Raw genomic sequence first — 25,165 nt, forward strand, 5'->3', positions numbered from 1 at the left:
CTAATTCACGGCTTTTTTTCAAAAGTGACCTGTACTTGTTAAGTAATTCTGCCGGTCTCCTACTCGTGATATCATTAGTGCCAACGTGTACAACTATATCACCTTTTGTGCCCTTAAAAGATGATATTCGCTCTACGTCATCAACCTTTGCCCCTGGCAGACATAAATAACATAAATAAATAACACCACTTCTAGATTTTGTGATATATAAAAAAAAAAAAATTTTATATTAAAATAAGTTACAAAATTTAAATACAATACATTAATATTTCCAACCTACAGTAATACTATTGATACATAAACTTACAATGTGCCATGCCACTAACTGGACTGAGAGAATAGTTATTAACATAACATGAACTTATCATTGCATGTGAGACAGTAAAATATGAGAATACTAGCATGCTCAGTTTTAATGGTATGCCAACATATTTGTAAATTGATGGAGACCATTGCTGCATCACAAATTTTAGAAGGAATAGTATTCCAGGGATTAAAACTACTTGGGATTTACAAAAAAAAAAAAAAAAAAAAAATCAAAATTTTATATATGTTAGTACTCTTTGGTAAAAAGATACCATAATAGCAATTGGTAAAACAAATACACTGCACCATTCTAAATTATAGCATTGTCACTTTTTGGCTTTCGCTCAGTGATGCTGCCATCATCATCATCAGCCATTTTAAATCCAATGCAGGATGAAGGCCTCTCCAGCACCTTTCCAGTTCCTTCTGTTTTGAGCACTGGCCATCCATTTACTACCCAAAAACTCATGAATTTCATCTATCCATCTCCACCTTTGTCTTCCAGGTTTTCTTCTAGCTCCTCTTGGGTACCATTCTGTTATTCTTAGTCCATCTTTCATCATGTCTTTGAGCTATGTGTCCTGCCCAAGACCATTTTAGTTCTTTAGTTTTGATAAGAATGTCCTTTACTTGAGTTTGCTGCCTAATCCATGTGTTTCTCTTCTTATCTAACAGTCTGATTCCCAATATAATTTGTTCCATTCTTCGCTGTGTAGTTCTCGGCTTCTCTTCCATTCTTTTGGCGAGTGCCCAAGTTTCACTTCCATAAGTCATGGTGGGGAGTATACATTGGATGCTGCCATCAGGAAACATTATCAAATATCATGGCCTATATGAATGAAAACAACATAGCTTTTTGTGTGGTATCATTTAGTCACTTTAATTTCAATAAGAATATACAAAGATATCACAAGACAGCACAATGTTTAGTGTCATTATTGCATTATATATTTTTTTCAGGAGCGTTGCCAACAAACCTGAATACATCAATAATAACGAATCTCCTCCTCATAAACAACAAAGATTAACAAACTGTGTTTTTAACAATGACTGGCCAAAAGATGTATTTTCCTTAAAAGGTTAGGCTTTTTTTTTTTGAGGGGAAGGAACACACCAGAACAGCTTTCCAAAATCTCATGTTGTGGCAGCACAAAGTCTATAGGCAGCCCTAGATACCATACCAATTTTAATTTTTTTTTTTTTTTTTCTGGTAGTAGTTGGCGCATCAGCTTCTGTGGCCATAATGCACCTCCCAAGGTTTTTGCAGTACTTTGATCCAAGCCCGAGGCAGGATTCGAACTCGCGACCTTTGGGTTGCCAGGCAGGCACTTTACCCACCCGGCTAGCCCGGTCAGCCCATACCAGTTCAAATTATATGATATATGGAGATAAACAGAGGGGATGGGAGGGTATTCCAGAACTTTTTTTTTCCACCACAAAAACAAATGTGAAAAGGCTTATTAAAAGAAATAAACTCAGTGTTGATTAGACTCAACATAAACTTGCTCAGAGTTTAAAACTACTATTAAAAGTAATAAAAATGTAATGCTATTTAAAGTAGATGGAAGCACAAATTTTACTGTGCTAAAAAAAAATAATTTATTTAAAAAATAACATTTAAGTAAATTTTATAAATTTTTCTAATAAATTTTAAATAAAAATTTTAATTTTTCTAATAAAAAATAACATGTGATTTTTCCATTGCAATAATTTTGCATAATTATTAGTTTAATAAAGCAAAATTACCATCCAGACTGTTTTACATTTAAAAAAAAAAAAAAAAAATACAAAATCTACTAATATATTACTACTTTTTTTTTTTTTTTTTTTTTTGTGGTTTACAGTTTCATCACTTTTACAGGACAGTTGTTTTTTTTTTTTTTTTGTTATACTCCAAATTATGGAATACACACCTCCATAGGAAGTGGCTTCTTTTGCTTGAATTCGTCCGGAATTACTGGCATAAACTGACCTAACCTTTTTTTCACTAGCCAGAAATGAAAGTTTAAAACCCACACTTCTTTTGCTGGAATCCATCTCGAATTAACCCCAAGAGCTCACAACTGATGTAGCTGAGTCAAGAGTGCAAGTGCAGTAGCACAAGCTCTTTGAGTGGACCGGGGTTCAAGCCTGTGACTGCTAAATACGATTAACATTTGTAACTCCAGGGGCTCACATCTGGTGAGTATGGGCTTGGGACACCCAGGGTCCTGAGCTGGATATTATCATTCTTCTTTCTTGGTGATTCCTTTCTACTTCTGATTCTCTCTCAGGATAACTAGGGGAATTTTTTTTTTTTTTTTTTTTGGTTGGTGCAGCATAAGCCTTAAGCTTCCTTGCACCAAATGGCTGATAACAATAATCTGAGTATAGGCTTGGCACACTGAGGGTCCTGAGCTGGATATCGTCATTCTCCTCTTGGCAATTCCTTTCTACTACTTTTTCTTTTCTTTCTCTCTCTCTCTCAGGGTAACTCGGGAATTTTTTTTTTTTTTTTTTTTGGCTGGTGCAGCTTAAGCCTCACCATATGGCTAATAATAATAATAACAACAACAGAATTTACCATGCACACAACACAGTGACATGGTGTACCCATAATCTGGAGTTCAGCCATTTGGCTGCATCTTACCATCCCATCTAGGATTGAGATGTGTAGCCAGGATTGGGTTAGCAGGTACATTGTACCCCACCCCCGACGCCAAAATCTGGTACTGTGGCGCTTTTTAGAATTATGCAATTGGTGCCTTTTTTATTTTGTGAATGTACCTGCGGACAAAAAATCTTGGCTACGGTACTGCATCCATCGCCGATACTGAAAGTAACAAACGCAAGTATGCAATCATCGATACTGCCATTTTTATTCGCAACGAGTGACGAAACAACCATACTTCTAGCTCCGCTACCGCGTGGGATGAAAGCAAGGGACGGCTCGTTTGGTATGAATGAAGTCACGTGGGGGACAGTTCGCAATCTGGCAAAACAGAGTTTCGCCTCTGTTCGCAACTATTGCCAAATGAAATAAATAAATGGGCAGGAAAAAGAAAAACCTTTGTATCAGTTAATTATGCATGCTGAAAAGTGCTGGTGACGCTCCATCCAACTGTCAGCTGAAACATTAAAATAACTGTACACATAACGCATAATTCACGATGTGAAAGGTTTTTGCTTTAGCCGTAGTGTTCCCTGTGAAAACATCAGAAAAATCAAAAGGAATGAGGAGTATTTCAGTACTTCATTTTTATAAAAAAAAAAAAAAAAACTATGAAAGAGCTTATAAAATAAACACACTCAGTGTACATACGGTAAAAGCACATGCATTAGACAACTTAGCTCAAAATAACAGTATATATCATATTTTTCAACAAACTGTTTGTGAAACACTAAGATGGCATACTTTTAATTAAAACACTCCTGATATCGAACATTATACTTGTCCGTAATAAAATAATTCTTTAAAATAATGAATTAGTCAAATACCTCACTTTGCCAATGTATTCCGCTTTAAATTCAAAATCGGTGAAGAATTTTGATTGAAAACAAACAGCATCTTATATTAAAATTCATTTCGTTTCTGGTAATTCTGCCTCACCTCCCCCCTCCATCACAATACCGAAAATGACAAACGCAAGTATGCAATTATTGATATTGCCGTTTCTCTATGCAACTACTAGTGGAGGGGGGGTGGGGGTAGCATTGGCAGGTGTTCGTTCGCTCGAGGTTCAGCTGATAAAACTAAAACGCTGTCGTGTATCGCGCTGTCATCGCTCGAAAATACAATACGTACTACACAAATAAATACAGTAGACTTTCAGAATAATGGCACCTTCGGGATTCATGGTGCCGTTATTTTGCTTTTTCCGTTATCTAGAGAGTTTTATTTTTAATATATTTAATGCAGAAATAATAAGGCTAAATAAGAAATAGAGAGATTAAGAATGCAATTTTATTAACTGCACATAAAAAACAAGCATGTTAACGATCCAATATCATATTCTGCATTAATATAATCCTGTTTACACCTCCTTCTGTTTTCTTTATTATATCAAATTCAGTCTGAGCAGAAGGCACAGTGGTATCGTCACCGTTCTTCCCGCACCGGGTGGAAAAGGTCCGGGTTTGAATCCCGTCGATGACGCTATGAACTTTTATGGGCTGTTTTCACTCCGTAGCTGAGTTACACGTTCTCGGGAGTAGATTACAAGGTTTTGTCTCCAGAAACTGGGGGCTTTTCGTCCAGCAAAACAGTCAAATCAACCAGAGAACACAAGCAATTTACTGACACAATACACATTTACCACAGGGGCTCACATCTGAGTACGGGCTTGGCACACCCAGGGTCCTGAGCTGGATATCATCGTTCTTCTCTTTCTTGGTGATTCCTTTCTACTTCACTCTCTCAGTGTAATTTTATTATGCAGTTTTATTAACTGCACATAAAAAACAAACATGTTAACGATCCAATGTTAATTGTTTTTTTTTTTTTTTGTTTGTTTTTTTTTGGCTGGTGCAGCATAAGCTTCCGACTTCCTTGCACCATATGGCTAATAACCCCAGGGGCTCACATCTGGTGAATATGGGCTTGTCACACTCAGGGTTCTGAGATAGATATCATCATTTTTCTCTTTCTTGGTGATTCCCTTCTACTTTTCTTTCTCTCTCTCTCTCTTAGGGCAACTCAGATTTTTTTTTTTTTTTTTTTGGCTGGTGCATTATTATTAATAATAATAATAATAATAATAATAATAATATCAGTACAGAATTCACTTTCAGATTGGCGAACGTAAACTAATATTGTAATCACGTGACTTGCAGTTTTTCGGCAGAATGGAAAACTCAGATATAAATATATACTCCGTGGGGTTATTTTTCATGTTTTTGTCTACTCCCCTTGCAAATTTTTTTCTGGTTTTACACCATTTTTTTTATTATTATTATTTTTTTTTTATTGTCTTCCTTTGACGTCTCAAAATACGTCATGCCACTTAACAAAATAATAATGTATCAGTTTATTCACTGCCAATCGAAAGTACAAAGCCTAAGTTAAGTCAATACAACGAGCAATGGAACACAGCTTTGGCCAAAACAGGTTGGTCAAAGTGCACTCCAGGGCACTGCCATGACAAACATAAAACGCCGTAGGTAGCCATATAACAGTTATAGGGGATGACATAGACAATAATTAAATACATAAAGGTGAAAAAAGTAACAATAAAAAAACCAGTTGTAATTATATGGGATTTTTTTTTTTTTTTTGCAAAAAAGGAAAGAAAACTGGGAAAAATAATACAGTATGACTATCTTACGCAAGTAGTGTATTATCTTATCAAATATATCAAATTATCTTGCCCAGGTGTATTATATCCAGAACATATGTTTCCTGGTCGATTTGCCTGCTTTGCTTGAAAAAACACGCGAGGTTATTATGAATTAATAATGTAAGGTTTAAATTCAACAAGTAAACAAAGGTTTACTTCCCAATCTGGTTAATGAAGAGGTAACAAAGTATTTTATTATTTTCTACGGGCTCCAAGGTTTCCCCTATCCGCCGAAATGAATGAAGAGGTAACAGTTGTTTTTTTCTGTAGACCAGGGAATATCCAACCTGCGGTCGTGTAGGCAACCACGTGTTATGCGTACCACAATTTTAAAATTAGCGTGTCACAAAATATAGTTTCAGATTGAGTTTTAAAAATATCCGTTTTAAAACCACAGGGGTTCACATCTGATGAGTACTGGCTTGGCACACCCAGGGTTCTGTCATCGTTCTACTCTTTCTTAGTGACTCCTTTACTTTGGATTCTCTCTCTCTCGGGGTGACTCCGGAATTTTTTTTTTTTGGCTGATGCAGCATATGGCTAATAATAATAATAAATAATAATAATATTCGATTTTATTATACTGCTTTCTAATGTTTTATGGACCTTCCTCAGAATTTAGCAATATTATTATAACCAAAAAAAAAAAAAAAAATCACACCATACCCTTAAATTTAAGGAGGAACTGGACAGGCAATTGGAGGGTATGGTGTGATTTTTTTTTTTTTTTTTTTTTTGGCTGATGCTGCATAAGCTCCTACACTTGCTTTCTTGCATCAAGTGCCACTACTACTACTACTACTATATAATAATAATCATGAAATCAAAGTTATTAGTATTATGTATAACTGTTTTCAGAACACTAAATACGAACGTAGATAACAAAAATTTAATTCTATTTTGAAAAATGCGTAATTAGCGGAAGGTGTCTAGTCTTATATCCTACAACCAATAAGGCCCACAGAGTTTCAGTACTTTGTCTATTTTAGCCCATAGCCAAAATAAATAATAAATTATCTGATTATATTCTAGAACGAACACACGGTCAGAGGAATTCGAAAGACAGAATACAAAAAACAGCACTGTATTTAGTAATGGTTGGACACAGAAGAACTCCCCACGGACTGGAGATGTTCAAATACAAATATCCCCAATTCACAAAGGGGGTTCAAATGGTGAAATGAGTAATTACAGACCTGTCAGTTTAACCTCTGTTCTGGGGAACATAATGGGTCACTGGTTAAAGAAGCATTGCAGGATCATCTAGACAAGACTGCAGTAATAATTCAGATAAAGCATGGGTTTGTTAAGAGAAATTCTTGTCTGACAAATTCGATTGGATACTATGATGTAGATACAAAGGAACTGAATGCAAAAAATAATTTTCATATCATATACTTGGATTAAAGGAAAGCTTTTGATACTGTTACCCATGGAAGACTACTGTACAAATTTGAGCAGTATGCTATTAAGGGCAAGTTGCTACAACAGATAAAAGGATGGTTGAGTGGAAGAAGACAGAGCGTAATCAATGGACGCTGCTCTTCATGGACTAATGTTATTAGTGGAGTCCCCCAGGGTTCAGTGTTGGGCCCATTATTGTTTTGTGCATTTATTAAAGATACTGAGGAAGGTATATCAGTTTTGATGTCGAAGTTTGCAGATGATACAAAGTTTGGCAGGGTTCTTAATGACAGAAATCGCAGTGTGCTACTGCAACAGGATCTACAAAAGGTGGGCTGAGAAGTGGCAACTGAAGTTTAACATTGGCAAAGGAAAGTACTGCATATGGGTACAAGTAACCCCAGATAAATGTACCAACAGTGTGGTACTACACTTAGGGTGGTAGAAAATGAAAAAGAGTGGGAGTCATTGTACACTCAGATATCGAATATCTGAGAAATACAGAAAGGCTGCCATAGCTGGTCATGGGGTAGTGTCAATGATATAAAGGAATTTTGATAGTAGGGAAAAAGGTGGTGATCATCGCTTTGTATAAGGCAATGGTTAGGCCACGCCTTCAGTACGGCGTACAGGTCTGGAGGCCTCGTTTTAGGAAGGATGTGAGTTGCTTGAGGGAGTACAGAGAAGGGCAACACGATTGGTGAGAGAAACAAAAGGATTCTCTTACCAAGAAAGACTCAAGTTCTGCAAATTGCAACGGCGAGAGACTAGGCACCTGCGACCGTGATCTGATTGGGGTGTATAAGGCCTTCAATGGGTTGAGCACGGTGAATTCGGATGAGATTCTTCCGCTTGCTCAGATTACGAACCTGAGGGGCATAAATTAAAATTGAGGAAAGACAGTTGTAGAATAGATGTGAGAAAACTGCCTTTAGCCAGCGGGTATTTGATTGCTGAAACAAATTTCTATCTGTCGTTGTGTAAGTTCATAGGTTAAATAAATTCAACCTATTGAATTTATTTAATCTATCAACCACCATTAGTTGTTCTTTTGTATAAGGCAATGGTCAGGCCACACCTTGAGTACTGTATACAGGTCTGGAGGCTTCATTTTAAGGATGCAGAACTGTTGGAATGAGTACAGAGAAGGGCAACAAGATTAGTTAAAGGAACAATGGGGTGCTCTTACGAAGAAAGACTTCAATTTTGTGAATTACAGTGTCTGGAGACTAGACACCTGCGAGGTGATCTGACTGAGGTGTATAAAGCCTTGAATGGATTGAGCATGGTCAATGCTGATGGTATTCGTTCTCTTGCTCAGAATAATTGCCTGAGAGGACATAAATTCAAACTGAGAAAAGACAGTTGTAGGACAGATGTGCGGGAGTTTGCATTTAGCTATCGGGTGGTTGATTGCTGTAACAAACTTCCCTCTTCGTTGTAGAAGTTGATAGTTTAAAGAGATTTAAGGCAGAACTAGACAGACATTTGGAGCGAGGGGATGGGTGAAATGAGAAGGGGGCGTGTGTGTGTGTTTTTTTTTTTTTTTTTGGCTGATGCTATATAAGCTTGCTTTCTTGCATCATGTGCCCTTGCTAATGCTAATGTTGTGAAGAATTTTTAGAGGTCTTTTTCTCAACTCAGTTGAGTTACGCAGCCGAGGGCAGCATGGTTTTTCTTCCAGAATTTCGGAATTTTCGCCCAGAAAATTGACTGCAGAACACTTGCAAATTACAGATATACTATAAACGGTACAATATGGCCCAGGTTGCCGATAAGCCTAAAATACTACAACAACCACGAACCCTATCCTGCTTATTGTTACATCAAGGACGGGAAGAGCATGGCTATTCTCAAACTCTGTTTTAAATTTTAGAAAATTGGAACATCCTTTGGATATGCTAAACACAATTTAATATACACTTAAGTTAGTTATAAACCAGTTATACAAATATATTAACAAAAATCAGTAGCTTTCGGGACGCGTGTCCCTTTGTCAGCTGACAAATTAAATACAAATTTAAATACAATACAACGAGCTGAGTGAGGCACGTTAATCATGCGTCATTGTTGTTGCGCGGACGTGTGCTGCTTTCTACGCCACTGATCATCCAGCAATAAAACGGTTGTCTCCAGGATGGGATGTAGACGTATGCCTTTCTGGCGATTTAATGCCTTTGGATTGCTTACTATGTTGAGTGACTCTAGCCATAGGCGGTGGCGAAAGTGCCGTGAGTGGTCTACTATTTCAAAGTCGCGTTTGGGGTCAAGATCGTCGTTGGTGGCCCACAAATGTTCCGCGACCGCGGACTGGTCAGTTTCGGCAAGCCGGATTGCTCTGTTGTGTTCCGTGAGGCGACCCTGGAGACGCCTTGATATTTCTCCTATGTAGCAACCATTATACCATCCAAACCTCCATTCACACAGTTCGCTATGGGTATAGAAGCCAGTATTACCAACCTTCCCGAAGAAACTGCCAACGAGATCCGTTTCAGGACTGCCGCAATCCTCCGCAGCACTCGAAAAACTTACTCAAACCTTAACCATCGCCAGCGTGCCGCCCTATCATCTATAAGAAAAGACAACTCCATCGTCGTACTTCCTGCGGATAAAGGGCGCCGGACCGTTGTGTCGGACCGATCAACCTACCGAGAGAAAGCCCTGACCCTACTACTAGACCTAAACGTATATGAACCTCTATCTGATCCACCCATTAAGGTCTTGAAACGTCTAGAGACAGATGTCAATAAACTCGTCCACACATGGTTTAAAGATAAGATCTCGACCACAACTCAGCGTCTTCTACGTGCTACTGGCTGCCAACTACCGTAATTCTATGGATTACCAAAGATCCACAAACCGGGTATTCCCCTCAGACCTATAGTGTCGTGCTGCAGTGCCCCAACTTATGAACTGTCCAAACATATCGCCTGCCTCCTCTCACCTCTTATAGATAATACATCGCACACCGTTAAAAATAGCAGTGAATTCATCCACCTCATTAAGGACCTTTCAATCCCTGACAACACTGTCATGGCATCATTTGATGTGGTTTCTTCATTCACTTCAATTCCCGTCCAACAGGCCGTGCACTGCGCCAGAAGGCTCCTCGAGAACGACTTAAGCCTCCAATCCAGGACATCACTATCCACTGATGACATCTGTACCGCCCTCTGAGGAGTCACTCTATCAGCAGGTACATGGCACTGCTATGGGTGCCCCTGTCAGTTCCGTAGTAGCTAACATTGCCATGGAAGATCTCGAGGAGCAGATACACCGGAACCCACCTACACCTATTACAACATGGTGTAGATACGTTGACGATATTTTTACCGTAATACCACGTGGTTCTGAAACTGCACTGCTAGAATACCTCAACTCCCTATCTAATTTCATCAAGTTTACCATAGAATCAGAGGTGAACGGTACGCTCCCGTTCCTGGACATCGAAGTGCATCGCGTAGGCCCACATCTAGAGAACTCAGTATACCGCACACCCATGTGGTGCGGTCAATTCACTAACTACAGGTCCGGCCACGCACCAAGCCATCTCAATAGCACTGCCCGCACCCTATTCTCCAGGGCTTGGAGCCATTCCAGCACCGTCACAATTAGGCGTAACGAGATCTCCCGTGTGAAGGCGGACCTAACCAAATGTGGTTATCCATCCCATGTACTAAGCAGATGCCTATTACAGGCAGAAGAACTCACATCCAACCCAAGACCACCGAACCAAGTCGGTATATCATCCGCCTACATTCCCTATTATCCAGGCGTGTCAGGACGGATCTCGAAGGTCCTTAAAAGTTACAACATCAAATGTGTGCAATTACCCTGCAGGAACCTACGTTCACTTGTCTCCAGCGTGAAGACCCCTGTCACATCTGTCTTACGCAGCAATTGGTATATCGAATCACCTGTAGAGACTGTAACAGTTGCTATATAGGAGAAACATCAAGGCGTCTCCAGGATCGCCTCACGGAACGCGACAGAGCAATCCGGCTTGCCGAAACTGACCAGTCCGAGGTCGCGGAACATTTCTGGGCCACCAACCACGATCTTGACCCCAAACGCGACTTTGAAATAGTAGACCACTCACGGCACTCTCGCCACCGCCTATGGCTAGAATCACTCAACATAGTAAGCAATCCAAAGGCATTAAATCGCCAGAAAGGCATACGTCTACATCCCATCCTGGAGACAACCGTTTTATTGCTGGATGATCAGTGGCGTAGAAAGCAGCACACGTCCGCGCAACAACAATGACACATGATTAACGTGCCTCACTCAGCTCGTTGTATTGTATTTAAATTTGTATTTGATTTGTCAGTTGACAAAGGGACACGCGTCCCGAAAGCTACTGATTTTTGTTAATATATTTGTATAACTGGTTTATAACTAACTTAAGTGTATATTAAACAATGGACCCCAGTACTCCAGGCCCATTCGTTACTAAACACAATTGTTTCATCACATAGACAGAATTGTGAATATATCGTGTATTTACTGTATTACTTCTGTAGGGTAAGGAAGGAAGGGCTGGGTTGAACTCCAAACTGAAAAGTTTCCATAATTAAAATGGTGAGTCATGACTGGCCAGGGAAATCATGATTCAGCCATAGATTTTTTTTTATAAATCACACCTTCAGAAATAAATATAGAAATACATATTTAAATGTATTGATAAACCTTCACGTATATGAATTACAGCAAGTGTTCTTCTATTAACCAAAATAACGGCCCATTCCAAATGTTGTTAGTATTAGCATTGGTAGAGGCATATGACGCAAGAAAGCAAACTTATACAGAATCAGCCAAAAAAAAAGTCCCATTTCAGACATTCATTTGCTCTAAAAGTTTGTCTAGGCCTTCCTTCAATTTATTTAAGCTATAAACTTCCACAACGACAGATGGAAGTTTGTTCCAGCAATCAACTACCTGCTGGCAAAAGGCAAATTTCCACACATCTGTTCTACAACTGTCTTCCCTCAATTTGTCTCACACATCGGCTGTACACAAACACAAATCAGATGGGAATACTAGTATATAATAAAACAAAATTCATAAGATATAACTACAGTGCACGCAGCTTATGATTATCACTGATAACGTTATCATTCATTTAATGTTATCGCATTTATTGCGATAACGTAAGGTTTAGACTATGTATAAGTATAGTGCGAAAGCATCAATATAGTCTTAAGGTTTAGATTAAATTGCAGGAAGTTTTCTTTTAGTCAGCGAGTCGTTGATAGCTGTAACAAGTTACCCTCTCAGTAGCTCAGGCTGACACTTTGAATAAATTCAAAGGTCTATTGGACACTTAGCTGTGTGAAGAGGGAAATATAATTTGTGTTTTTTTTTTTCTGTTCTGTTTTTTTTTTTTTTTTTTTGCCAGGGCAGCAAAATCCAGTGGCTTCCTTGCGCTATATGGCGATTATTATTACTCTTACGAAGTCTCCAGCAAAAATATACTAATACAATAGAATTTTGAATTTATAAATATTCCACTCTGCCTATGGGAAACATTTTGAAACTGAGGATTTCTAATTGCTTAACATTCTGTTCATTAAACTCCTTACCAAATACTCATTACCAAGTAGGAAGGATGACCTCCTTTTGAGTTCAATACTTTAAAATTTCACAATTACAATAAGACAGAGCAATAATCCACAAAGTAATTCAGAACTATTTAGAACTGGAAAGTTGAACATCAGAATTTAACGGCATGTGCTTCACGTGATTGACACCATCCACTTATGGATATCGATGAAAACAATTGCAATATGTTACTTCCATCATATCAAAATTTTTCTACTGAAAACGATTTAGCGCTGAAAGCCTCAGACTACGGAAAATTCACTAATCGAACAGGTTAGTGCCAGGCATCATTTTAGTTCGTAATAAATCATTAAAGTAGGCATCGTAGTAGTAGTAGTAGTGGCATGTGATGCAAGAAAGCAAGTGTATGACCTTATGCAGCATCAGCCAAAAAAAAAAAAAAGAAATCACACCCTTACCTCCAAATGCCTGTCCAGTTCCTCCTTAAATTTATTTAACCTGTCAACTTCCACAATGACAGATGGAAGTTTGTTCCAGCAATTAACCACCCGCTGGCTAAAGGCAAATTTCCGCACATCTAATCTACATCTGTCTTTTCTTAATTTGAATTTATGCCCCCTTAGGTTCGTAATCTGAACAAGTGGAAGGATCCCATCAGAATTCAGCGTGCTCAACCCATTCAAGGCCTTATACACCTCAATCAGATCACCGTGCAGGTGCCTAGTCTCCAGCCACTGCAATTTGCAGAACTTAAGCCTCTCTTGGTAAGAGGATCCCTTCATTCCCCTCACCAATTTTGTTGCCCTTCTCTGTACACGCTCAAGTAAATCTACATCCTTCCTAAAATGAGGCCTCCAGACCTGTACGCAGTACTCAAGGCGTGGCCTGACCTTTGCCTTATACAGAGGGACAATCACCTCCTTCTGCCTGCTAGCAAAATTCCTATACAGGGTGTTTCAGTTAAACGTTTCAGAACTTCTAAGAGAGGTAGGGTACATCCTGACAACTCGAAATCATATAGCAATGTGGGGTCGGAAATGCTTTCCTGAAGCGGTGTTGTACACAGAAGCACCATAAAGAAAAGAGACCGTAAGTGAGAAATCGTTTTAATAATACATGAAAAGAAGCAAAAGGTACATGGATTAAAGTAAGTGTTCGAAGTTTCTTCCACGAGCTACAATGCACGCCTCACATCTCCGACACATGGACATCCGAACATTCTGGAATACTCCAGGCGAATTTTGAATTTCTTCGGCAGCTACGGCGATTCTTGCAACCAGCTCCTCAGCATTGTCAACAGGGGTGTCATAAACTAGCGATTTCATATGACCCCAGAAATAAAAATCAAGACATGATAGGTCGGGTGACAACTTTTGAGAGATGAACAGATTTCTGCATCGACGCAACAGACAATGTGGTTCCAACACGATGGAGCCCCTGCCCATTATAGCGGAGATGTTCGTAACTACCTGGATGTCACATTTGGTCAACAGTGGATCGGACGTGGTGGTCCCGTGCGTTGGCCTGCTCGGTCACCCGACCTATCATGTCTTGATTTTTATTTCTGGGGTCATATGAAATCGCTAGTTTATGACACCCCTGTTGACAATGCTGAGGAGCTGGTTGCAAGAATCGCAGTAGCTGCCGAAGAAATTCGAAATTCGCCTGGAGTATTCCAGAATGTTCGGATGTCCATGCATCGGAGATGTGAGGCGTGCATTGTAGCCCGTGGAAGAAACTTCGAACACTTACTTTAATCCATGTACCTTTTGCTTCTTTTCATGTATTATTAAAACGATTTCTCACTTACGGTCTCTTTTCTTTATGGTGCTTCTGTGTACAACACCGCTTCAGGAAAGCATTTCCGACCCCACATTGCTATATGATTTCGAGTTGTCAGGATGTACCCTACCCCTCTTAGAAGTTCTGAAACGTTTAACTGAAACACCCTGTATATTATTGACAAAACCCCATGACCTGCCCTGGCAGCCTGTCTGCATTGTTCAGAAAACTTCATGTCTGACTGCACAATTACTCCCAGGTCTTTTTCATTCTCCACCACTGTCAGTGTAGCACCGCAGAGTTGATACGTTGCTCTGGGGTTACTGTTTCCCATATGTAGTACTTTACATTTGTCAATGTTAAACTTCATTTGCCACCTCTCAGCCCATCTGTTCAACCTTTCCAGATCCTGTTGCAGCAGCATGGCGTCAGTAGTGTCCTTAACAACCCTGCCAACCTTTGTATCATCTGCAAACTTGGACATTAAACTTGATATCCCATCATCAATATCATTCATAAACACCGAAAACAACAATGGACCCAATACTGAACCCTGAGGAACTCCACTAATAACATTAGTCCACGTTGAGCAGTGTCCATTGATTACCACTCTCTGTCTTCTGCCACTCAACCATCCCCTTATCCATAGCAGCAATTTGCCTCCAATGCCACCCTGCTCCAATTTGTGCAGCAGTCTTCCATGTGCAACAGTATCAAAAGCCTTTCTAAGATCCAAATATATAATATCAAAGTTATTCCCTGCATCCAGTTCTTTTGTGACTACATCATAGTATCCAATCAAATTGGTCAGGCAAGACCTGCCCATAACAACACCATGCTGCGTCTGAGCTATAACTTGTCTAGATGATCCTGCAGTGCTTCTTTAACCAGTGCCTCCATTAATTTACCTGGAACAGAAGTTAAACTAACAGGTCTATAATTACTTGTGTCAGCCTTTGATCCTCCTTTGTGAATTGGGGGTTACATTTGCACATCTCCAGTCTATGGGTACCTCCCCTGAGTCCAAGCATGCTCTCATAATTCAGTTTGTTTGCTATTTGAGCAGGATCACCAACAGTCGAACCATCGATGTCAAGTGGAAATCGATGGTTCGATGTCCACTTGACATCGAACTTGACATCATTTTTGTGATAATTCATATTGTGAATGCCTTCACAGCGACTTGCCCTGATACTTCACTACCTCAAATAAGCAACCCTTTGCCAACACTTCGCCGGTGGTATCCGCCCAGATACTACCAGGGGTGGTGGTATCTTGGCAGGTACCTTTACCCATGGGTGCAGGTATCCGCCCAATATGATATACATGTATATTAAAAACGATGCTATTTCACCTACTTCAGTGATTTACTACGAACTAAATAATGCTATGCAATAACTTGTTCGATTACCAAAATGTTCTTATTGTTTAATATTTTTTAATATTAAAAATAAAGAATTTGTATATTTAAAAAACGTATTAAGTGGTAAAATATCATTATAATAATATTCTGTATTCTTTATCACGAACCTTTTATGCGGGAAAACTTTTTACCCTGGAAAACTTCTTACGCGGGAAAATAATACATTACAATATATTGAGTTGACATTGGGACTTAGGAAACCAAATCTAGTGCAGGGGAAAACTTCTTATGCTGGAATTTCTTATCCGGGTTACAGTATATGGCAAAACAAAGTTTATTGCAATCAGCACTTCGGTTTATTTTATCGTTTTTTGTCATATTTCGATTTATGCATGTGCAGTGTTCCAATTCATATTCGTCCCGATTTAATTTGAACTTCGACATGTTGCGTGGCTAGTTCCTGATGCTGTTTAGTACAAAAAAAAAAAATTCAAAGTATTAGATTAGGGCCAACCGTAATCTCTTCAATATACCAATATATGTATTATGACTGTAAATTGCATGTGTTCTCTGGTCGATTTGCCTGTTTTGTTGGACGAAAAACCCCAGTTTCTTGAGGGGGGGTAACCTTGCTCTCTACGCCTGAGACCGGCTAACTTGGCCACGGAGTGAGCTCTTTAGTACAGTTGGAATGGTTGTTGGTTTCGCTATTCCGTGAAAGAAAGTACTGTATTGCTATAGAACTGTATATTGCTATAGAACTGTACTGTATAGAACAATTACTGTTCTACCTTTGAGCATCAACCGTTTATAATTCTTGATTTTAATATTTTCTTTCTTTTAATGTTTGTATGGCGTTCTAGAAACATCATAAGTTTAATTTTTATTGATTTTCTTTCTCTAAAAAATGGCGTACAGTCTAAAGTATTTTATGTTGCTTGATTTTAATGTGTTCTTTCTATCCAACCTTTTGATGTACATATTTCTGCTCTACACCAATAAACAGTGCTGAACAACTGCAGTCTTCTTTCATTTGGTCATTGTTATCAACCAAACCGAGTCTCAAAAAGTGATCACAATAAGCAACATCCACCATATAAGGTTCTCCCTGATTTCCCAAAAACCAAACCTGATTTCCCATTCTTGTAAACATTGTATGAATTCCTGAGTGGATCTGGTGAAAAGATGTTCTGTGGGCCACATTGAATTATCATATATATTTTGTCAAATTATAAGTTGGATTTCCAATGTTACAAATTATTAGGATTTAGGGATGTAAGGGTTTCTGTATCTTCAGAAGTCCATAAAATAATTCGTAATTGAAGCAGTATAGTTGAATTTTTAAGTTAGACATTATTAAAGTTAATTGTTATTATTTTAATATTTTGATATTCTTATTATTTAAGTCTTTACTTATTTTATCTTATTTTATTTAAACATAATTTTAGTTTCAATTGGAAAAATTACACATAACACTTCAAAGAATGTGCTATGTGCTAGTGTAGGAGAATTGTCAATGACAGATTATCTGTGAATTACGGCCTCTTGCCTCCTTTAGGCTCTCACGTGTATGCAGAAATTTCCTTGGCTAATGCTGATTCTTTACAGTGTGCTAGTGTAGGAAGTGCCACAATCAGGGGCAGGCTGTCCCGAGGGTGAAAGGGGTGCACTGCACCCGGGGCCAATGTTCAAGGAGCGCTTGAAAACCTGAAACTTACATACACATTGGAAGAAAATTTAAAGGGGCGCCAAATTTCAATTAGCACCCGGGCGCCACATACCCCAGCAATGCCCTTGGCATAATTCAACAGGGTACACTGTTAGGTGACAGTAAGGCAATCAGCAAAAGCAAAGATTATAGGAAAAAATCGAATAGGGACTCGACAGAGAAGACAATGTCTAATTCCATACCAGCCGAGATTCTCCAGAGTCCAGCCGCAGGACTAAATACTTCGGTGAAGAATATTTTGATTTGATTTTTGATTTGGTAGTTGTTGGCGCATCGGCTTCTGTGGCCATATTGCACCTCCCAAGGTTTTTGCAGTACTTTGATCCAAGCCCGAGGCGGGAATCGAACCCGCGACCTTTGGGTTGCCGGGCAGGTACTTTACCCACTCGGCTAGCCCGGTCGGCCTGAAGAATATACAGGTTCCACAAGAGAACTGCAGGATTAAATTAAAGGAAGCCGGTAATACTGCATATTGTAAATTTATATTAGCATCATTACTACACTGGTCTGCAAAGTTTAAGGACCAGTCAGGTTTTCACCTGTAGCTTCTCATAGGAGTGGCCTGAATATGGCAAAAGCATACCAAAGGAACCTCGTGAGGTTCAGAAATGATGAAGGAAACAACACGGACACAACACCGGAAACAAAACAGTACAAAGGGACTGTATTCAAAAATGGCAACATAGCGTTGACTGCCATGATACAGATTCATCACTGTCAAAGATGGAACAAAGGGAAGAGGCGGTCCTCAGTAGGAGATATGGCCACCCTTAATGTCGATGCAGGCTTTGCACCGCCTGTCCATACTTAGAACAATGTTTTTGATAAGTTCTTGCAGTAACATCATCCATTCATCTGTCAGCGCCATCTTCAGCTGGTGAAAATTTTCTGGTGGGTGTGGACGTGCCACTAGGCGTCTCCCCAGAGCATCCCATATGTGTTCGATGGATGGAGCGGGCACGCCAATCCATACGAACATTGTCCTCACTTTCCAAAAGCATATCAACAGCTGCAGGGCGATGTGGTATGACGTTATCATTGATAAACATGAACTCGAGGCCAATAGCACCTCGAAACAGACGCACATGGGGAAGAATTACCTCAGTACAGTAGCATGTACATGTTACAGTACCGCCTTCCAGTATCTGGAATTGTGTACTTCCATCCAAGATAACGTCACCCCAGACGAGAACTCCTCGACCGCCATATTGATCCCTTTCAATGATGTTTGTGGGGTGATACCGTGTGTGCCAACCTCTCGCCAGATTAGCTGACGTCCAGAATCGCTGCTGAGACTGAATCTAATCTCATCAGTAAAGAGTGCCTTAAGTTAAGATTTTGTGGTTGTAACTTTTAGAAATAGTGTTGGTCCTTAAGTTTTGCACACCAGTATAAAAAGGCCAAATGATGCAAGGACATCAAACTTTCTGCATAAAATAAAAATGAACAATAATATAAATAAAGCGGCGCCAACCCCAGTGGTAACGATACTGGAACACAAGTATCATGGAACCAAGTTGGAATCCAGCGCCAAGAAAAAAAAACAATCTCAAAAAGTCGCTTCATCGGACCTACTCCCCAAAGTCGAAGTGACCGGAAGAGAGTGGCGCCGTTTGGTCTCCCTCCCACAAGCATGTGAGAGAACTATGAAAAAACGTCAGAAGCACCTAAAGGCTGTCCCTTGGTGGTGCAGGGAACTAGAAAACCTAAGGCGGCAAGTCCACACTGCCCGAAAAGCCTTCCAGAGAGCGAGGCACTCCTGGCCTCCTGCTGAGGTCCAGGCTCTACGGGAAGCATATAGAAGATATCGTAACGACTACACAAGCCTCATTCGGCAGAAAAAGAAAGTGTCTTGGCAGAACCTTGTGACAACCACTGGTAACGCAGATCCTTGGGGGGTCGTTTATCGCATTGTTATGAACAAGCTGCCCAGGGGAGAGATGTTAAATGCAACCCTGACTCCTGATGGCAATCCAACACACACATGGGCTGAATCCATGAATAATATTCTGAATGCCCTACTTCAGACAGATGAGAGTCCCCTCAATGATGAACAAAAGCAAATTAAACAAGACAACCAGGCCTTCTCCAACAATAAAATAGAACCTCCTTTCACCTCTGAGGAAATGAACAAAGCACTTGACAGAACAAAAATGAATAAATGCCCTGGTCATGATAATATTGAGGTTGAGGTCATCAAGAAAGCAGCAACACATCTCCCAAACCACCTATTAGCACTATTCAACAAATGCCTTGCGAAAGGAATTTTCCCTGATTCTTGGAAACAGGCAGTGCTTCGACTCATCCTAAAAGGTCCAGATAAAGATCCTACTCTACCCAAATCTTACCGCCCCATTGCTCTTCTCCCGGTCTTGGGAAAGGTAATGGAGCGGCTGCTTCAATCCAGATTATCCACCTACTACCAGACAGCCAACTTAGACTCTCCAAAGCAGTATGGCTTTAAGCCAGGATGCTCCACTGAAGATGCTATGAACAATCTGCTCAACACAGCAAACTCAACCACAGAAAAATATCTACTGGCTATTTCCATTGACTTTGCTGGTGCCTTCGATTCCATCTGGTGGCCCAGCATTGTCAGGAGATTACGTCAAATCAATATTCCACTCAACCTCTACCGCTGTCTCCAGAACTACCTCTTCAACCGCTCGTCACTGTTCAAACAAATTTTCAGAAAACCTCCCGACCAGTTGTTAGAGGGTGTCCACAGGGCTCGGTTCTTGGGCCCTACTTCTGGAACTTGATACTAGATGAATTTCTTCTTATGGATTTGGGTCCTGTGGACTGCATGGCCTATGCAGATGACCTCATCCTCCTTATCAAAGCTGATTCTAGAACTCAGCTTGAGCAAATTGCCTCCCCTGCCTTAACGATCCTCCAAAATTGGGCAAACAACCACAAGTTAGTCATCTCTGGGGAAAAAACGAAGACAATCCTCCTCAAAGGATCCTTGGACATAAGAAGACCACCCCAAATTAAAATCTCTGGGCAGACATTGCAACTCAAAACAGAACTAAAATATCTAGAAGTAACCTTTGACTCCCGATTAACATTCTTACCTCATCTTAATTACCTCTCCAATAAAATACGTCGTTATACTGCCATGATCGTAAGAATTAGCAGAGCAGACTGGGGTTTGAAGAGGAGGACTCTCATGCTACTTTATAAAACCATCTTCTTACCAGCTGTGTGCTATGGTGCAGCCATATGGTTCCCTCGTGCCATCATTGCACGTAATAAAGCAAAGCTACATACAATTCAACGCAATATCCTACTCACTGTGACTAGAGCATGCCGCACAGTCAGTAATCCTGCCCTGCAGGTCTTAGCAGGCACTCTTCCTCTGGACCTGGAGGTTATTCGTCGCGGCCTTGCATACCGCATAAAGAGAGGAATTGCCACCACCATTCTGGATATAACACTCGATCTAGCTAATGATCCAAAAAACGAAATGAAACAGATTTACTCTAAGCTCTTCCAGCATTGGCAAAGAACTTGGGAGCAAACAACCAAAGGTGAAACAACTAAAAGATTTCTTCCACAAGTTATGATAACTGCACCAAAACCTCCTCCGTGGTACTCACCAGGCCTTCACGTCTCGTTCTTCCTCACTGGTCATGGATCGTTTCGGGCCAAGCTGCATGCCCTGGGTCTCACCGATTCTCCTCTCTGCACATGCGGTGACAATGAAGACTGGATTCACCTCATGTATAATTGCCCTCTTTATGATTTACCCAGAAGTCTCCTAATTACCAAAACTGGAAATATACCCAGTGGGCAGGAACACCTCTACATAATTGACGAAACCAACTACAAAGCCTTCACTACTTTTGCCCAGACTGTATTTGAAATGCGTCAAATTCACCTACAGCAAACTGTTCAACGCACCCCCATCTTATAATGAACCCAAAACTCAATTCACAGAACATATCCTGAATGGAATCAAAGAAAACACAAACAGAATATTGATCTTTGTCATGACCTAACAGGAATCTCTCGACGTTCACAAAGGAAGCTATCTGACAAACCCACGAACCCAAAAAGGACTTTTCTACAATAGCCACAAGAACTCCAAGCAATCCTTGAGTTTCATGAATCCATGTGCCTCCTCTCATCCCCTAAGAGAAGATTATCCAAGTCCCAGTGTGGGACACTGCTCATTGCCTACAAGTCACCCTTGGATGAAGAAGATTAAATTGTTGACCCTGGGCCCCTTGCCCATTGTGGGACCCACTCACTTGCTGGCACCTCTTCTCTTCAAGGTGTATGACAATATCTGATTTTCCTACTTGTGCAGGAACTCATATAAATACTCCTCTGGGAGTGGGGCTGGCATTTGACTTTCAAATGCAGGATCATGCTATTAGGCAATCTGACTTTGTGGGTCACTTGACCTCACAACCTTTTCTCTTCTTCCTGAGGTAGGGTGGGCTCCCCCAGGGGGGGAGCCCACCCTACCTCACCCTCTCTCTTCTGCTTACCTTCTTTCTTCTCCTCAATCTCTCACCCCTTCTCCTATTTCAAAAAAAAAAAAAAAAAAAAAAAAAAAAAATTTTTTTTATTTATTTATTTTTTTTTTTATTTTTTATTTTTATTTATTTTATTTATTTATTTATTTATTTTTTATTTATTTTTTTTACTATTATTTTTTTTTATTAATTTTTTTATTATTATTATTTTTATTTTTATTTTTATTTTTATATTATTTATTATTTATTATTTTTATTTTATTTTATTATTATTCTTTTTTATTTTATTTTATTATTTTATTTTATTTATTTTTTTTTTTTTTCTCGGCCCTCCCTGGGAAGCTCAGGCTAACCCCAGGGTCGGCCAGCCAGAGTTCTCTTTCCACATACCTGGTCCGGCTCCCAGTGCCAGTGACGGTAACTAGCAGTCTGTGGTGTTCCACTGACCCTAGGCTAAGCGGCCAGATGAACAACATAACCCGCACTAAGCAAACATGAACATACACTAACATATGATATCTGGCCTTGACAGTACTGTCTTACTTCACAAGAGATTCAAATGCGGAGTTGTGCGAAAGCACCGGTGCCGCTTGTCAAAAAAACACTATGTCACTATGTCACTATGGTCTCCCTCCCAATAACTACAACCACCAAAGGGTGCAAAAGCCAAAGCTAAAGCTGTCCACCTCCACCGCCAGTTAGATGAAAATGAGGAGTTGAAATATTGAATATACTGCATCGAGTATGGTGCAAAATAAAGTCGCTTGCTTTCGGGCCTTATGAAGAGTTTTCCATTGGACAAATCAGAGATCGTCTTCTGCGAACGACAGTGGAGCATGTGGCGCTGTCTCCAGTATGGCTACCAAAAGTGAAAGGCCACAAAGGTAAGGAGCTCAGAAGAAAAGAAATAAAAGTAACCGTCTGAGCAGAAAAGAAACAAAAGTAACTAGCTGAACAGAAAAGAAACGACAGTAATTAGCTGAGCAGAAAAGTTAAGACCGTCCTCAAGATGGACAACACCCACATAGTGTAGATAGTGCATGCCACTAGGAGGTGACCCAGGCAGTACAGTACAGATTGCTTCTATGACTGGTCGCTGCCAGGGTCATCTAAGCTTCCTGGACCAAGAAAAAAAAAAAAAAAATGATTGAAAAAAATTAGAGAAAAAAAAGAAAAGAAAGGGGAAAAAAAAGTTTTTTGCTATGAGGCCATGCCAATCTTAAAGTAGGATAAGTCCTGTATAAGTTCGTCAAAGTTGGGTTGTTTGTCTAGTCAGATGTGCACAAGAGTAATTTAGGTAGTTTTTTCACAATTGATTGTCGTTGATATTATTTCCTCTGTTGGCCACTAGCTGGGTTTTTCGTCGTGTGGAGAGCTCCTGCGCGAAGCATATGAAGGTGTGTTAATCCTGTTCAGAGTCTAACAGATGTTTCTCTCGGTTTCTTGGTAGCTATGTTATCCTAGTAATGAAGATGCATCGTAGGTCGTCGTATAATGGACAGTCATTCATTAGGTGTTGCCAGCTCTCTGGCTCCCCACAGGAGCAAGCCGGTTCCTCTGCAATGCCTGGCAAGAAGAGTTGGGCTTTAATAGATCCGTTTTCGGTCAGGAGAAAAGTTGGGTACAGGCCGAAGGAGAACCAAACGAAAAAACTCGAGTACACTCTGCCAATGTCAGGGATAAAATTTCCCGTAATTTCTCCTTTAGGTGAGTTTCTCCATCATTCTTGCCGTACCTGCTTAAGATGAGTAACAAGGCGTTCTTTTCTGCTCTACGACTGTTCGCTGGATCCTCTGTGAAGCCTAGGAAGGTATAGGGGATTCCTTTGGGCAGTTGGTACAAAAGCCATAGCGAACGATCTCCAAATCAAGTGGAAAGGCACCTGCCAAGGTCTGGTCTGTAGTGCATGTGTGCTAACTGTGCAGCAAGCATGGGTGAGGGTTAAGTGTATTGAACGCTGAATGATTTAGAGGGTCTTCCTGTTTGTTGCAGTTGTGACCTTTGAACCAGCCACATAGGTAATAGCTGGGATAAATATGGCCTTGCAAAATAATGACAGAGTGCACCGTTTCAGTCCCCAATCACGTGAGACTATGACAACCAGCGCATCATAATTTCTGATCTTTGCCCTCAGATATTTAAGATGGTGTTGGAATGACAGTTTCGGATCGAGGATGATTCCAAGACATTTTAGCTGTGTTGTTAGTTTAACTGTTTTACATTCAATTTTTATTTGTGGTGGCCGTCGGATATTTAGAATACCCTTCATCAGGATAGAGCTTGTTTTCGTTGGGGAGATCCTGAGATTGTGCAATCCCGCCCATTTCTGAAGAAGTCGGAGAGAGAGTGGTTTGCCATGTTCTAAAGCTGGGCTCTAGTGGTGGTCGCAAATTGAGTATGAAGTCATCAGCAAAAGCTTGAGAACCAACCTCACCAGATCAATGTGGAGAAAATCATCCATGAAAATATTCCACAAGAGCGATCCCAGAACAGAACCCTGGAGACAGCCCCAGCCAACACGGCACCTATAAAGAGAGGAACAAAGAATACCTGAAAACTTTCAAGCAGAACCTTTTTCTACTCAGTAAGAAAATTCGCCAATACGGGGAGAGTGCCAGAGAAAAACAGGCAAAGAGATATTTTCTGAAAACCACAGAGATTTCTACAGGAACATCGGACAAGATGAGAAGGAACGCAATACGCCCTATGATCAGGAACACCTCGAATGCCAAGTTATTTCATCTACCGATGTGTATTCAGTCTGTAAATTGTGTGTGTTCTCTGGTAGATTTTCCCCCTTTGCTGAACGAAAACCAGGGGTTCAGAAGAACAAATCTATGCCTGAAACAGACTAACTGAGTCACCTGATTCGAATCCAGATCTTTTCCAGGAGGTGTGCATGGAAGGAGACGTTTCCACTGTACTACACGGCAGGTCACCGCAACCTGCAGAGCCAACATCGATTACAGCAAGGCCTGAACCCCGTGCTTAATAGCAAGCTGATAGGGACACTGAAGATATGCAAAGTCAACCAGACACCGACAGACATAAGCATTAGTATTAGCATTAAGAGTGGAAAATAATCCAAGAAAGGAAGCTTATACAGCTTCAGCCAAAAAAAAAAAAAAAAAAAACCTTTTATTTCACCCATTCATTCCCTCCAATACTTTGTCTACTTTTCCTTGAATTTATTTAATTTTAAACTATCAACAACAGG

At 40.1% G+C, this 25,165-nt stretch overlaps 1 protein-coding gene across 1 annotated transcript in view; it reads right to left on the bottom strand.

Annotated features, from left to right (window-relative positions):
- The window catches only part of LOC150076806 (phospholipid-transporting ATPase ABCA3-like), a 354,775-nt gene extending 350,824 nt beyond the window's left edge, over positions 1-3,951 (bottom strand). The window contains exon 1 of the mRNA XM_090385684.1: positions 3,789-3,951. The gene's annotated coding sequence lies outside the window, so the exon portion shown is untranslated. The remainder of the gene's footprint in view (positions 1-3,788) is intronic.
- Positions 3,952-25,165: the final 21,214 nt, after the last annotated feature.

Source organism: Mastigoproctus giganteus, chromosome 12, assembly GCF_048544385.1.
Source record: "Mastigoproctus giganteus isolate SK-2022 chromosome 12, ASM4854438v1, whole genome shotgun sequence".
In the NCBI taxonomy this organism is placed as follows: Eukaryota; Metazoa; Arthropoda; class Arachnida; order Uropygi; family Thelyphonidae; genus Mastigoproctus; species Mastigoproctus giganteus.